Source organism: Dipodomys merriami, unplaced genomic scaffold, assembly GCF_024711535.1.
Source record: "Dipodomys merriami isolate MVZ:Mamm:240054 unplaced genomic scaffold, mDipMer1.0.p SCAF_20, whole genome shotgun sequence".
NCBI classification, from domain to species: domain Eukaryota; kingdom Metazoa; phylum Chordata; class Mammalia; order Rodentia; family Heteromyidae; genus Dipodomys; species Dipodomys merriami.
Window position 1 is genome coordinate 23,410,953 of NW_027203382.1, and position 14,140 is coordinate 23,425,092.

Below are 14,140 nucleotides of genomic sequence, written 5' to 3' on the forward strand. Positions count from 1 at the left end.
AAAGGAAGAATCAAAGAATTTTCCCCTATCACTTAATCACCTGTTTAAGCAGAGTTCCAGTGACTTATACCTATACTCTAGCTACTCAGTAGGCTGACACATGAAGAATCACAGTTTGAAGCCAGGTTGGGCTGGCCTATTAGACAGCAAAAAACTGGACTAGAGGTGTGACTCAAATAGTGAGCATCAGCCATGAGCAAACAAGTTGAGCAAGAGCAAGACCCAGCACAAACACAAACATAAAACAAACTCCTAACTTGCTTAAGGTGAAAAGTTCCTTATTTTCCTGAAATTTAGAATCTTCCTCCATCATAAATGTAGATTTCACAAAGATAGCTTGGAACAAAGTTTATGGAAATACCTGCCTGCTTTTGTACTTCTAAACTAAGATGATCACCATTTTTTTTTCAGGGAAATGGCCACCTTTATCTTCTTCCTATAGATATTAATATGTTAACAACACATAGAAGCAGCCAGATAATCTTAAATCTTTAAGGATTTTTATGATCATAAGAAATGCAAATCATTCACCACCCGGATATTCTTCTTTTCTAAGCATTACACTAAAACAATTTGATTAGAATGGCATTGCATATCCAAAAAATTTAACTCCTGGTTCCTAAACTCTCCCGCTGCTCAATGACTACATATGAAGGCACACTAAGATTCACTTTATCCTTCCCATTAGATCCTCAATATCTTTTCTATTTAACACTACCAAGGGTAGGTCTTATGTTGGTTATTATATTCTGAAGCCTCATGACTCATCTTGTGAAGCTCTGACTTCATAAGAATAAAAGCAATATATCTATAGCCATTAAAATCATCATTGTTCTAGAGTATGCCTCCAAAGCAAAATCATGACCAAATGAGTTTATTCAGGGAATGTAAAATTGATTCAATTGAATTGATCCATCTGACTTCCTGTATTAACAGACTCAAGAAGAAAATTACATAGTCTCTAAGATGTAGAAGATGTAGGTGTACATGTAGAAGAGTTGGCATATTCAATATCCATTTACAATCAAAATTCTCAATAAATGAATAACAAAAAATGTTCTAACATGATAAAGGAGGATCTACAAAGTAGCTGCAGCTCGTATCTTACTGAATGATAAAAACAAAACAAAAGGGGCTGGGAAGGTGGCTCAGTGGTAGAGTGCTTGCCTTGCATGCATGAGGCCCTGGGTTTGATTTCTCAGCACCACATAAGCAGAAAAAGCCAGAAGGAAGTGGTTGAGCACTAACCTTGAGCTGAAGAACTGAGGGACAGCACCCAGGCCCAGAGCTCAGGCCCCATGACTGACAAAAGAAAAGAAAAGAAAATAATTAAAAAATTTTAAAAAATTAAAAAAGAGAAAAATCCTGAATGCTAAGATTAAAAACAAACAAATGTGTCTAATCTCACTATGCTTATTCTAACCAGTGCATTAAGACAAGAAAAATAAATGGAAGCTATACAGATTAGAAAGAGATAGTTTCTATTTTCAGATGACAGTATTGTCTACGTAGAAAATATCAAACTAGGGCTGGGAAGGTGGCTCAGTGGTAGAGTGCTTGCCTTGCATGCCTGAGGCCCTGAGTTTGATTCCTCAGCACCACATAAGCAAGAAGAAAAAAGCCGGGAGTGGTGCTGTGGCTCAAGTGGTAGAGCGCTAGCCTTGAGCTGAAGAGCTGAGGGACAGTGCCCAGGCCCAGAGTTCAGGCCCCACGACTGGACCTAAAAAAAAAAAGAAGAAAATATCAAACTATAAAAAAAATGACTAGACCTACTAAATGAGTTTAACAAGGACACAGAACATAGACCAACATACAAAATTAACTGAGGTTTTATAAAGCAATGACTAATTCAAAATAAAAACTTTAAGTGTAATGTCCCTTTGAGACCATGTACATACCAATAGGAAATAGCTATAAATCTAACAAAATATATTCAGTTTATGTGTATTTAAAAATATACAGATGAGGGGCTGGGAAGTTGGCTCAGTGGTAGAGCACTTGCCTTGCATGCCTGAGGCCCTGGATTCGATTCCCAGCACCACATAAGCAAAAAGAAAAAAGTCGGAAGTGGCGCTGTGGCTCAAGTGGTAGAGCACTAGCCTTGAGGTGAAGAGCTGAGGGACAGTGCCCAGGCCCAGAGTTCAGGCCCCACGACCGGACCCAAAAAAAAAAAAAAAAAAAAAAAATATATATATATATATGTATACAGATGAAGAAACTCAAGGATTTTAATAAATGATGATATATATCATGTTCATGAAGTATAAAACTTTATATTTTCCTAATTATTGATACATAGATTTTTTCCCCCACAAAATGCCAATGAAAATCCAAGCAGGAACTTTGCTAGATATGAACAAGGCAATTCTAAAATTTACATGTAAGGACTAATGAAAAAAATATTCAGGTAAAAACTGGCTGAAAGCAGTTTGGAAAAGAACAAGGACATATATCATCTTATTCATTGTTTTCTCTTTTTTGTCTTTGTAGTCTCATATCTATTTCTAATTTGTTGAAAAAAGTAAACATAGAGATAATAATAGTGTAAAGGGCATAATAGGTCTTCCATATAAGTAACTTGTAATTTATATTTTTACTCTGAATTGTCCTTTCTTACTTTTCAAAATTATACAAACCAGTTCTACAGCTTGCTTTTATCTTTATTTTTTCCTGTGCTGGAGATGGAACCTACAGTATTGCTCACCCTGGGCACATGCTCCATTTTGTCATTTTGTTAAGACATTATTGTCTAGAAAGGCAATGTGTCTTGATTGTCCTTCTCACTCATTTTCATTCCTATTAGAATATTTAAAATAAAGCTGCTGCAGTTGTGTGATAGTCAACCAAATGTTACCACCCATTTACAAAGCAGCATTTGCATTTTTCTTTAATTTGTGGAAATAAACTTTTATAAGCAAAGAAAATAAAATTTCCTCTGATTTAGTAGTTCATTCAACTTATATTATCTATCAGCCTATACTTGTAGATACAAATTATTTAATATGTTAAATAATATTTCTTTCTAAACACTTATTTGCCAATGATTTATTGAAGGCTAATTCTCACTTTTACATAATTACACATGTAATCTCATATAATTTATGTAATTCCACCAATTTTTATCTTTGCCTTCTCGGGGGAAATTCTTAGAGTTTGCTTCTTATAAATTTCTCTAACATTTTTCTGTGATAGAGAAAATATACAGTGTATAATAAGAGATGCTATTTAAAATATTGTTATAATTTCTTAGTGTGTGTGTGTCAGTCCTTGGTCTTGAACTCAGGGCCTGGGCATTATTCCTGAGTATTTTTGCTCAAGGCTAGCACTCTACCAGTTGAGCCACAGCTCTACTTCTGGCTTCTTGGTAGTTAATTGGGGATACCTGTCTCACAGACTTTTCTGTCCAGGCAGGCTTTGAACCTCACTCCTCAGATCTCAACCTCCTGATTATCTAGCATTATAGATGTAAGCCACCCGTGCCTGGCTGTAACAATTATTTTTAACTGTACTACATGCCCTTTGGAGTAATGAAAGTTCATAGATTCATCCCTATTTGGAAATAATAACCATCAAGTATTGAAGCTTCCTGCCAAGACTTGTGTTTTTATTTATGTAATGGCATTATCTCTTTGCACTACTAACAATAGTTGCAATAATTACACTATTGTATTATTGTTATTATTATTCTATTATCACTATTGTATTATCACTATCGAGTTCATACTTTTTGCCAAGTTATACACAGAAATATTTGAATTTGATAGGCTTAAACACATGATCTAAACAGAATAGCTTAAATGCATTTATTTGAAGAATCTTTTGATAGTGTAGGTTGCCAATAATAAATGTCACATATAAGAATTCCTTCTTTTTGCTATTAGCCTAGAAGGTCATTCTGTAATATCTGAGTTGCTATGTGGCAGAAAGTTCCTCCTATGTCTGGACTCAGTCCCTCTTGCCGTTGGAAATTTACACTCTCTCCTGAACCCCCTTTTCTCTGGGAAAAGAATATCTATGGGAACAAAAATGTGAAATCAGAAAATAGAACAAGATTATTAATAAAGAGCAAAACTTCTCGATAAAGAAAAACCCCAGACAAAGGCTGACTACTTTTCCATCCTTGCAAAAAAGCAAAAGAACATCTTTCCCTCAGTCAAATGAATTTAAAGGTCATATAACTGTAAGCAATGAAAAATGTGCCAAACCTGCCTTGCATGGCTTGTCTATGTAACTCTATGTAACCTACCCTATAAAAACCCATCTACCCTGAGCTCAAGGCCATTCTCCTACTTCCCGGTGGTAGTGGTAATAAAGTTCCTAGCTCTTTAACTGGGTGTCTTGGAGTCTCTTTTGGATCTGGGATATAATAATTCTAGTAATATTCATATCTCAACTATTAACCTTTATGTTTCAACAAGCAGTAATCTATGTTAAAATTCTTTGTTATTCTGCTCAAAATTTAATTTTGTTAAAGACAATTCCAGATCAACTATTTTCTTGCCCATTTGAGTAAAGATACTAATAGTTATAATTTATTATTTGCAGCAAAATATCAGGCATTCTGTTGATCCATCATCTTGCGCTATTTCCCAACAACAGCCCTATGTTGTATATATTTTATGCCCACTTTATGGATAAGGAAACTGAGTCTCAGTAGAGAGTTAGTAAATAGCCTAAAGTTACCTAGCTAGGAAATGTCTTAGGTGAAGTTTGAAAATGTCCTTTCTGGATATTAAATCCTTGCTTTTAATAATTTCAAGACTGTCACTGCATGATAAATATCAAAGCACAAATATACACACAAAAAAGATCTGGGCCAGGCACTGGTGGCCCATGCTTTCAATCCTAGCTATTCAGGAGGCTGAGATCTGAGGATCCCAGTTCAAAGCCAGCCTGCACAGAAAAGTCTGTGGACTCTTACCGCCAATAAACCACCAGAAAACCTGAAGTGGCACTGTGGCTCAAGTGGTAGAGGGCTTGTCTTGAGCTGAAGAGCTGAGGGAAAACTCCCAGGCCCAGAGTTCTAGCCGCACAACTGGCAAAAATAAAATAAAATAAAATAAAATCTATTGCTAATTACATGTTACATAGGCTCTTGGTGTTGTTCTGAATACAACCAAGATCTGTATTGAATTTATTGCTATTTTCTTTTCTTTTCCTCTCTCTCCTCGCTCTCTCTCTTTCTCTCCTTCCTTCCCTCCCTCTGTCCCTCCCTCCCAATCTCTCTCTGTCTCTGTCTCTCTGTCTCTCTGTCTCGTTCTTTCTTTCTTTCTTTCTTTCTTTCTTTCTTTCTTTCTTTCTTTCTTTCTTTCTTTCTTTCCTTCTTTCCTTCTTTCTTTCTTGTCAGTTGTGGAACTCAGGGCCTGGGTGCTGTCCCTGAGCTCTTTGGCTCAAGACTAGCACTCTAGGGGCTGGGAAGGTGGTTTAGTGGTAGAGTGCTTGCCTTGCATACATGAGGCCCTGGGTTCAATTCCTCAGCACCACATAAGCAGAAAAAGTTGGAAGCGGCTCTGTGGCTCAAGTGGTAGAGTGCTAGCCTTGAGCTCAAGAGCTGAGGGACAGTGCCCAGGCCCAGAGTTCAGGCCCCACAACCAAAAAAAAAAAAAAAAAAAAAAAAAAAAGACTAGCACTCTACTACTTTGAGCCACAGCCCCACTTTCGGTTTTCTGGTGGTTAATTGGAGATAAGAATCTCACAGACTTTCCTACCTGGGCTGACTTCGAACTGTGATCCTCAGATCTCAGCCTCCTGAGTAGCGAGGATTATAGGAGTGAGTCACTGCCATCCAGCACTCATTTCTTAATATAGTTAAGGATTCGGGAGAATTGGCCTTGTTCTATCAGCTCCAAAGTTTCCAAATCATTTGAAAAAGTGTGTGTGTGTGTGTGTGTGACTTACACTAAAAGAATTCTTAAAATCCCAATTATATGATTGACAGTCACACTTACATGTGTAAAGACTATGCTAATAAGGATTATAGTAATAATAGTAACATTGTACTAATTGACTACTAGTGTAGTAATATTGAAACTGCAAGTTTCTCTCATTGATTAAGAAGCAGTATGTTTACATTACTTTAAAATATTAGAGTAACAACAATTTCAAAGACCCTTCTCTTCTCCTTGGCAAACTATTCTGCAAAACACTGGTGAGTTCTTACAGATAACAGCTTAATTGGTTTTAACTTCAGGTTGTGTGTGTGTGTGTGTGTGTGTGTGTGTGTGTGTGTGTGTGTGTGTGTGCTAGTCCTGAGGCTTGAATTCAGAGTCTGAGCTATTGCCCTCAGACTAGCATGGTACCACTTGGGCCACAGATACACTTCTGGCTTTTTGATGATTAATTGAAAATAAGAGTCTCATGAACTTTGCTGACCGGGCTAGCTTTGAACCTTGATCCTTGGATCTCAGCCCCCTGAGTAGCTAAGATTATGGGTGTGAGCCACCAGCACCAGCTTAACTTCAGGTTTCTAACCTCAGGAGAATTCACTAGTTCTTAACATAGTTTGCCAGCATGCACAGGAAACTGTTGGGAGATAGTTTCAAAAAAGAGTGAATAATTAAAGATTTCAATCTATGTCTTTGTGATTTAGTAGAATTTCATATTTCTTTCTGAGTTTTTGTTTTTGTTTTTGGTGTGAGAACTGTGACTTCAAATCAGGGCCTTGTGCTCTTGCTTAGCTTTTTCACTCAAGGCTAGTGCTCTACCGATTGAAGCACAGCTCCTTTTTTTGGCTTTTTGCTGGTTAATTGGAGATAAGAGTTTCTCAGATTTGTCTGGGTGACCTGGCTTCAGACCATGATCTTGAGATCTCAATTTCCTGTGTAACTAGGATGAAAGGAGAGAATCACCAGCACTCATCATGTAGCATTTCTTCTTTAATAAATAGTTTCAAAATGTTGTCCCCAAATTTTCCTCTTTTGTTGCTTCATTTTATATTAATCCCCAAAAAGAATATGTAATGACAAATGAAAATATTTCAAACCTGAGAAGGGTATCTTGTTGAAAGAAGTAATGGAATAAAAATAAAATAGCCAAATTGCTTTGTTAAATGGCAATTCCTTTATACAACTAAATAAGAATAGTAATAATAAAAAAATAGCTGGGCACTAATGGCTCATGCCTGTAATCCTAGCTACTCAGAAGGCTGAGATCTGAGAACAGAGGTTCAAAGACAGCTGGGACAGGAAAGTCTGTGAGACTCTTATCTCTAACCACCATAATAAGCTGAAGTGGAGTTGTGGTTCAAGTAGTACAGTGCTAGCCTTGAGCACAAAAGCTCAGGTACAGCACCCAGGGCCTGAGGTTCAAGCCCCAAGAACAACACACACACACACACACACACACACACACACACACAAAACTACTACTACTACTACTACTACTAATAATAATAATAAAAATAGAAAATTTGGTGACAGATTAAAATAGAACAGTCATAGATAGTTCATGATAAACATGTTAGAAGATCTTATCCATAGCACGTAATCAAAAAATAAATAAATACACATTTCAGGTCTCTCCTGAATAAAATAATCTCACTGTAGATGACAAAAAAGGTCTATTGATGTTACTCATGCATTTTGACATAAAAATGGAATGGAATCATTGACTAGAGGTAGAAATGTGCAAAACTATTCAAGATAAATATGCTGCTTTGAGGCTGCACATTCACTCCACTTTTGTCTGCCAGCTTGATTTCTGAATTGGGCACTCAGGGATAAAGTATGTGATCTGAAAAAAATAGTGTGTCTTTTAAAAGTCAGTGTTGTGTAATGTCATTCCTTTTGGCAGAATTTATCTTGCACAGTATTAGACCATAGGCTGAGCTAATGTAACACAATGCATTAAAAACTTCACATCTTGATTACAATATGTGTCAGAGCGATGAATTGTTATATCAGGTATCTGTTCGGCTGTAAATAGGGCCCTCTGTACATCATTGACAAAAAGATTATATTTTCTTGATGCCTGGTATAACTCCTATTGTCTAAAAAATGTATCTCTCTGACATGCATACACTGACCCGTGCCAAAACGTTGTAGTTTAAGATATTCATACAATGAAATGTAGCACATTACAAAAGCCATAATTGGGGATACATTTGTTTATATAGGTATCTTTCTCTAATGAGAAAAGAGACATCTGTATAGATTTCTAATGGATTCTATATCAGTTAAAAAAAATCCATTTGGGCTGGGCACTGGTGGCTCATGCCTGTAATCCTAGCTACTCAGGAGGCTGAGATCAGAGGATCATGGTTCGAAGCCAGCCTAAGCAAGAAAGTCCGCAAGACTCTTCTCTCCAATTAAGTACCAAAAAAGCCAGAAATGGATCTGTGGTAGAGTGCTAGCTTTGAGGATAAAAGCTCAGCAACAGTGCCCAAGCCCTGAATTCAAGCCCTAGGACCTATACCTCAAACCAAACCAAAACAAAACAAAAAAAAAATCATTTGGGAGTGACAGAGGGGTGAGAGTGATTGGAATATAGTGTAAATATGCATGGAAATGTAACAATGAAACCCTCCACTGTGTAGCTAAAGTAAGCTACTTTTAAAAATGCTTAAAAAACCAAGGCATATAGAAAAAAGAAAAACCCATTGGGCTGCAAGTAACAGGAATCTCATAAGCAGTAGCATTGACAAATGTGGACTTAGAGACAAGCAAATGTTGCTGGTCAGCATCCACTACATAACGATATCAGGACTGGTAGCTTGAATTTTTTTTCTAGTATGCCTGAAGGATAACTGTTTTAAGTTTCAGTTATTTCATTTATTTACATGGAAGAAAATTTAGGTGCTTCCTCATATATTTGTACCCTTTTTTTTTTTTTAACAAATCCAAACCATTTTTAGTAACCATGACATAATTCCACTTATGTTCAAGTGACCAGATTTGTGTATCTGTCCATCTGCAGCTGCAAGAGAAGTTGAGGCCATAAAGAATGGGTGTTGGGAGAGGCAGTTATTGTCTGTCATAGACACCAGTAACAGTTTGTAAATAGAACAGAAAGCATGGAATAGACAAGATCTTAAAAAGTGTACAGTCTATCTGGAAATAAATTTTAAAAATGACTTCCACCTGACTCCATTCACGCACATGAATTCTAGACAGAGAATATAGAGATAAATACAAAAGGTAAAATAATAAACCTTATAAAATAAAAGGGAATGTAATTAGCACAAGTACTTGGCAAAACCATTTGACATAGACTGATAACATCTATATAGATGTGTGTGTGTATATATATATATACATATATATATGTATGTGTGTATGTATACTTTATGATCCACAAACTTTTTTCTCCTAAAAATCCAGTACAAAATGCTTCTACATCTTTACCCCCAAACACATATAAGAATATTTCTTACCCACCAGATATATCAGTATCATTGAATCTTCTGGGCCTTATGGTTTGAATGGCTACTTCCTCTGTAGCCTAGTCTACTGTAGAGCATACTCTTCCTCTGTGCCCTCTCTAAGCTGGCAGTCTTATGAATTACTCTCAACAAATGAGTCAGGACAGAACTTCCTAGAGTAGTGTATCATTACTTATTCAGAAAGGGATTCTGGAGTCAAAAGTGAGATTGGATATGTGAAACAGGAAAAACCAATTCAAGTATGGGTTGCTGGGTGTGTCATGGTACAGGGGACTGAGGCTCCATTTCCATGGGATGGTCTGAGGAGTCTTTTGATAAGGTGTCCCGAACTACTGCTGTTTGGAGAATGAAGATAGGAAGAATTGGTGTCTGCTCCCGCTTCTCTGCAATCCTGAATATGTACACACCAGTACTGAACAGTTTCCCATACCTGTGTCCTGTCTTCTCTCAGTGGAGAACATGGCTCGAGCCTAAAGCTTGGCCCTGTTTGGTGTATTCATTTAATTCCTATAAAAGCTTGAGAATAGCTTGGTGTTACTGGCTACAGTAGACAATATCAAGCTAAGAGTTCTGGTGCACATTTGTAATTTTACCACTCAGGAGGCTGAGGCAGAAGGATTGTGAATTTAAGGCCAGCCTGGATCACTTAGTAAGAACCTGTCTTTAAAAAAGGCAGGGACAAAAAAAAAAAAAGCAGGGACAAGGGTAAAAGAATCCAAATAATATAGAAATAGAAGAGACAGAAGAGAAGCTCATAGGTCTCTCAAGCATCTAGAAGTAATTATTTCACTGAAACTATACTTGAATCAACATCTTCATTTGAATAATCTCTCCAGGAACAACTTCTCCAGTTGGCCCCTTGGTTTTTTTAAAAATTGAAGCACACTATCATAGCAACTTCATGCTGGGCCCCAAAGTCCTGGAGAAGTCTGTTGTATACATGTTGCATCATGCCCCATGTAAGTAAAACATAGCCAGTCTCTTGTTTTCATCAAAGTTAGACATTTTTCTTGGCCCTACGTTTGTCTTATTTACCTTAGCAAATCTTTACTGAGCATCTACCAGGCAGCAGGCATTAAGCTTGATGTGGAGAAACCTGGGATGAATGTAATGTACTGCTTATCTTGAGGAGCTTGGAGTTCCACTGTAAAAAAGTCTGTGACAACAAGTTGAGGAAAGAGTTCATCGCCTAGCAAGTACATGGAGAACGTATCTCAGCTTTGAAAAGGAATCTGTTGTGTTCTCCAAGAAAAATATTATCGCAACCCTCCTAGATTGGCATTGGAAAAATAACATGTCAAGAAGATGGCTGGACTTGCCTTGTCTGCCAGCCTCCATTACTCCTGAGAGTTGTGTCTCTCTGACCTCTTCAATGCTCCATCTCAAATGCTAATGAACTCATCTTGTATAGAACCCTTTATGGACTTACTCCTGTAGATCACCTGATGTCAAGGAGAATATTTAAACAATTGGCCAGGTTTAGAGATAACCAAATGAAAGGTTTCAGTGAAAAATGTAACTTCCTTAGCATTCATTTCAAATGCTTTCAAGTATCTTCTTATGTAAAGCCTGCAGGCCCCTTTATGGTTAGCACTGTCTTTTCCTGATCTGAAATGACCTTCTAGATAATCTGTCTCCTCAAAGATCAGACCCAAAAAAGCTAGGCCAAGAGGAAGATGGTGTGTGGAGGAGAGATGTTGGGAAGGAGAGAAGTGTGTTTCAAGTCACCTTAGTAGTCTTCTTACTGAGATAAGAAGTCTCCATGTTCTATTGTTAAATGAGAAAAAAAAAAGATTTTAAAAGCAATTATTCAAGATATATTTCTAGGCAGGTATGATGTCAAATGCATGTAATTTCAACTAGTAGAGAAGCTGAGCAAGAGATTATGAGTTTAAGGATGGCCTGGAGGAATATAGTGAGACAGGGACAGAGACAGACAGACAGAGACAGACAGGCACAGACAAAGACAGACAAACACAGCAAAACATACAAGAAATATTAATATTATATTAATAAGTACCTAGTATGTGCCAAGTATTACCACAAATTGAAGTATCATGGTAACTCAAGCTTGATCTTTTCATTGTAAAAGTATCAATTAAACATGAAAATACTATCTCATTAATGATCATATCTACATTTCTATATCCATATCCTACTTACTGTTATTTGGTACTTTCTTATTTAGGACCTCTTTTCTAGATGAATTACATAACAAACTTTCTATGGTGCCATATAAGTACCAAGATTATCTGAGGAACTTTATAAATAATAGATCATTTACACTTTATAATAACCTTATGAAGTAGGTAGTATTATTATTAGGTATATTTTGCCGATTGAGACAAATGGAGGCAGACAGAGGTTAAGTAACTTGTCCAGTGCTATGCAGCAAGGGCCAGGGCCTGGGCCTGGGATTCAGAATACACATCAGCAGCTGCCACATAGGTCTTTTGGCTACTGAAATGCATTTGTTGGTCAGTTTAAGGTAAAGGCACAAATGCAAACTAATTAAGAAAGAAGGGACAATACAAAGAAGCCAGACATGGGACTTTGGGAGAGAGAGAGAGAGTAGGTATTTGTCTAAGAAAAACTGCAAATTAGTACATAACTGAACTCTTAAAATTAAGATAAAAAGGAAAATATGGTCAGTTATACAACTTTATTTTCTGATGTGCCAAGCAAGCCCTTGCTGCTGTCATTCTTCCAGTGTGATTTTTGGAGATGGTTATGTTTGCAGAATTTTGCTTCCATGAGATTGCTGTTATATCCCTTCCTGCATTCCCTCCCAATCCTCCCCCCTCCCCCGAATTTCTCAGCTCTTCTGTGTCACCTGGAATTATCAGTGTACTAGACAACTGGGTAACAATATTTATTGAACTTAGCACCCTGTAACATGAAGGTTACAGGGGAGGAAGATTTATGAAAGATAAGATGCTTACTTCAAAAGATGCTTGTAATCTACAAGGAGTCTTTAGCGTAGTGCTCATGAAGAAACCAAACAATACCGGCAAGCATACCAAAAATTAAAATTGCCATTGGGTGATTCAGAGTTTCCAGGAAGGATTGCACAGGCAGGTAGACTCTGTGAAGGAATTGGGGTTTGATTGAGGATTTTAACCAAGCATCGTACCAGAAGGGTAGAACACATTCCAGAGCCAGCCAGGAAAGTGAGAATGAGTGAACCAAGTGGCAGGAAAGATAAAGAGAGTAGTATAGTCAGCTTTAAAGGATAGTATGAGGAAATAAGGAAACAAAGTGTTATGCCAAGTTCGCAGGACCCCTCCCCGCAAGAAGACCACCGAGAGTCAGACTCTACAGCTGTTTTATTTAAATGGGCTGCAGCTCGGGCCTTGTCCTACACTCCGACACAGTGGAGCTGAGGAGGAGAGCCCCGAGCTAAGGATTTGCAGGTCTTATATAGGCACACAATCAACCAGGTATTTTGATCACCACCACATGTTGCTTTGCTAGACAGAAACAAGCAACACGTGGTGGTCACTGCCTCAAACTTTAACCTTTCAAAAGGAAGTTGTACTCCGCATTTCTTGTCAAATTCCAACAAGAAGTCAGTCACTGGAGTGTGCCTATTTCTAATGTGACAAACATATTTTTGAAATACCATCAAAAGTTTTTAGTATCTACTGTGCCTTAGGCATAGTAGATTCTAAATACTGTTTACCTACACACTGTAACTACTTGATGGGGTGTCCCTAGGCTTTTGAATATGACTTTCAATACTAAGATGTTTAAGATGTTGCCTTAGGAATAGCAAAAGAGGCACCATGAGGAGAAAGATAGTAAGGAATGATTTCTTAGTAAAGTGAAAGTACACCCCCAAATATGGGATAGGATCAACTACTTCAGAGTTATTGGGGCTTAGGGTTTTATATTCATTAGGGCAGGGCTACTAGGATGAAGAAAATCTGGGACTCCCCCTTTCTAGCCCTTCCCAGATGGTTAGGTAACTATGCAGTGGCTGCTGGGACATGGGAAGTCATACACCTAAGCTTTTGAGAAGGTGAGGGCAGGTGCCTGTGCATTTGATTCTTTTGCTCTTGCTGGTTTTGTGCAGCTAGGGGAAGGTCACTTAGCAGCCACCACACTCTCAGGATGTGGGAGGTGTGTGAGAAGAGGAAGATGTCACTGGTTCAGTGTGTGGACCATCTGTTTTTCAAGATTCTGTCTTTACCCAGAAGAAATAGAATTTTACAGACCAGGATAATTCCTTGTTCCTGCTTCCATTTAGCTGCTTAATAGCATGCCTACCCTGTAAAGTAGGCATGATTTCCATTTCACAGAGGAGGAAACAGGCTAGATAGAGGGAAGGTTAAATGCTGTTCAGAGTAGCTCTTGAAAGTATAGAATCTCAGGCTGGGAAGGTGGCCCAGTGGTAGAGTGCTTGGCTTGCATTCATGACGCCCTGAGTTCAATTCCTCAGCACTACATAAGCAGAAAAAGCTGGAAATGGCACTGTGGCTTAAGTGGTAGAGTGCTAGCGTTGAGCTGAAGAGCTGAGGGACAGTGCCTCCGCCCAGAGTTCAGGCCCCACGACCAATAAATAAATAAAGTAAAAAAAAAGTATAGAATCTCAAATGTAAGTTTCTAAGTCTGACTAGGAAGCTCAAGCTCCTGTGTGCTACACACATATATGTTGACACTTACGATACACTAGTGATAGTGATGATTTGAAGAAGTCATTTCCTTGGTAAGTCACAGTATCTACACTTTTATAGGGGTTTGAGGTAAAAGGGTAAGGAT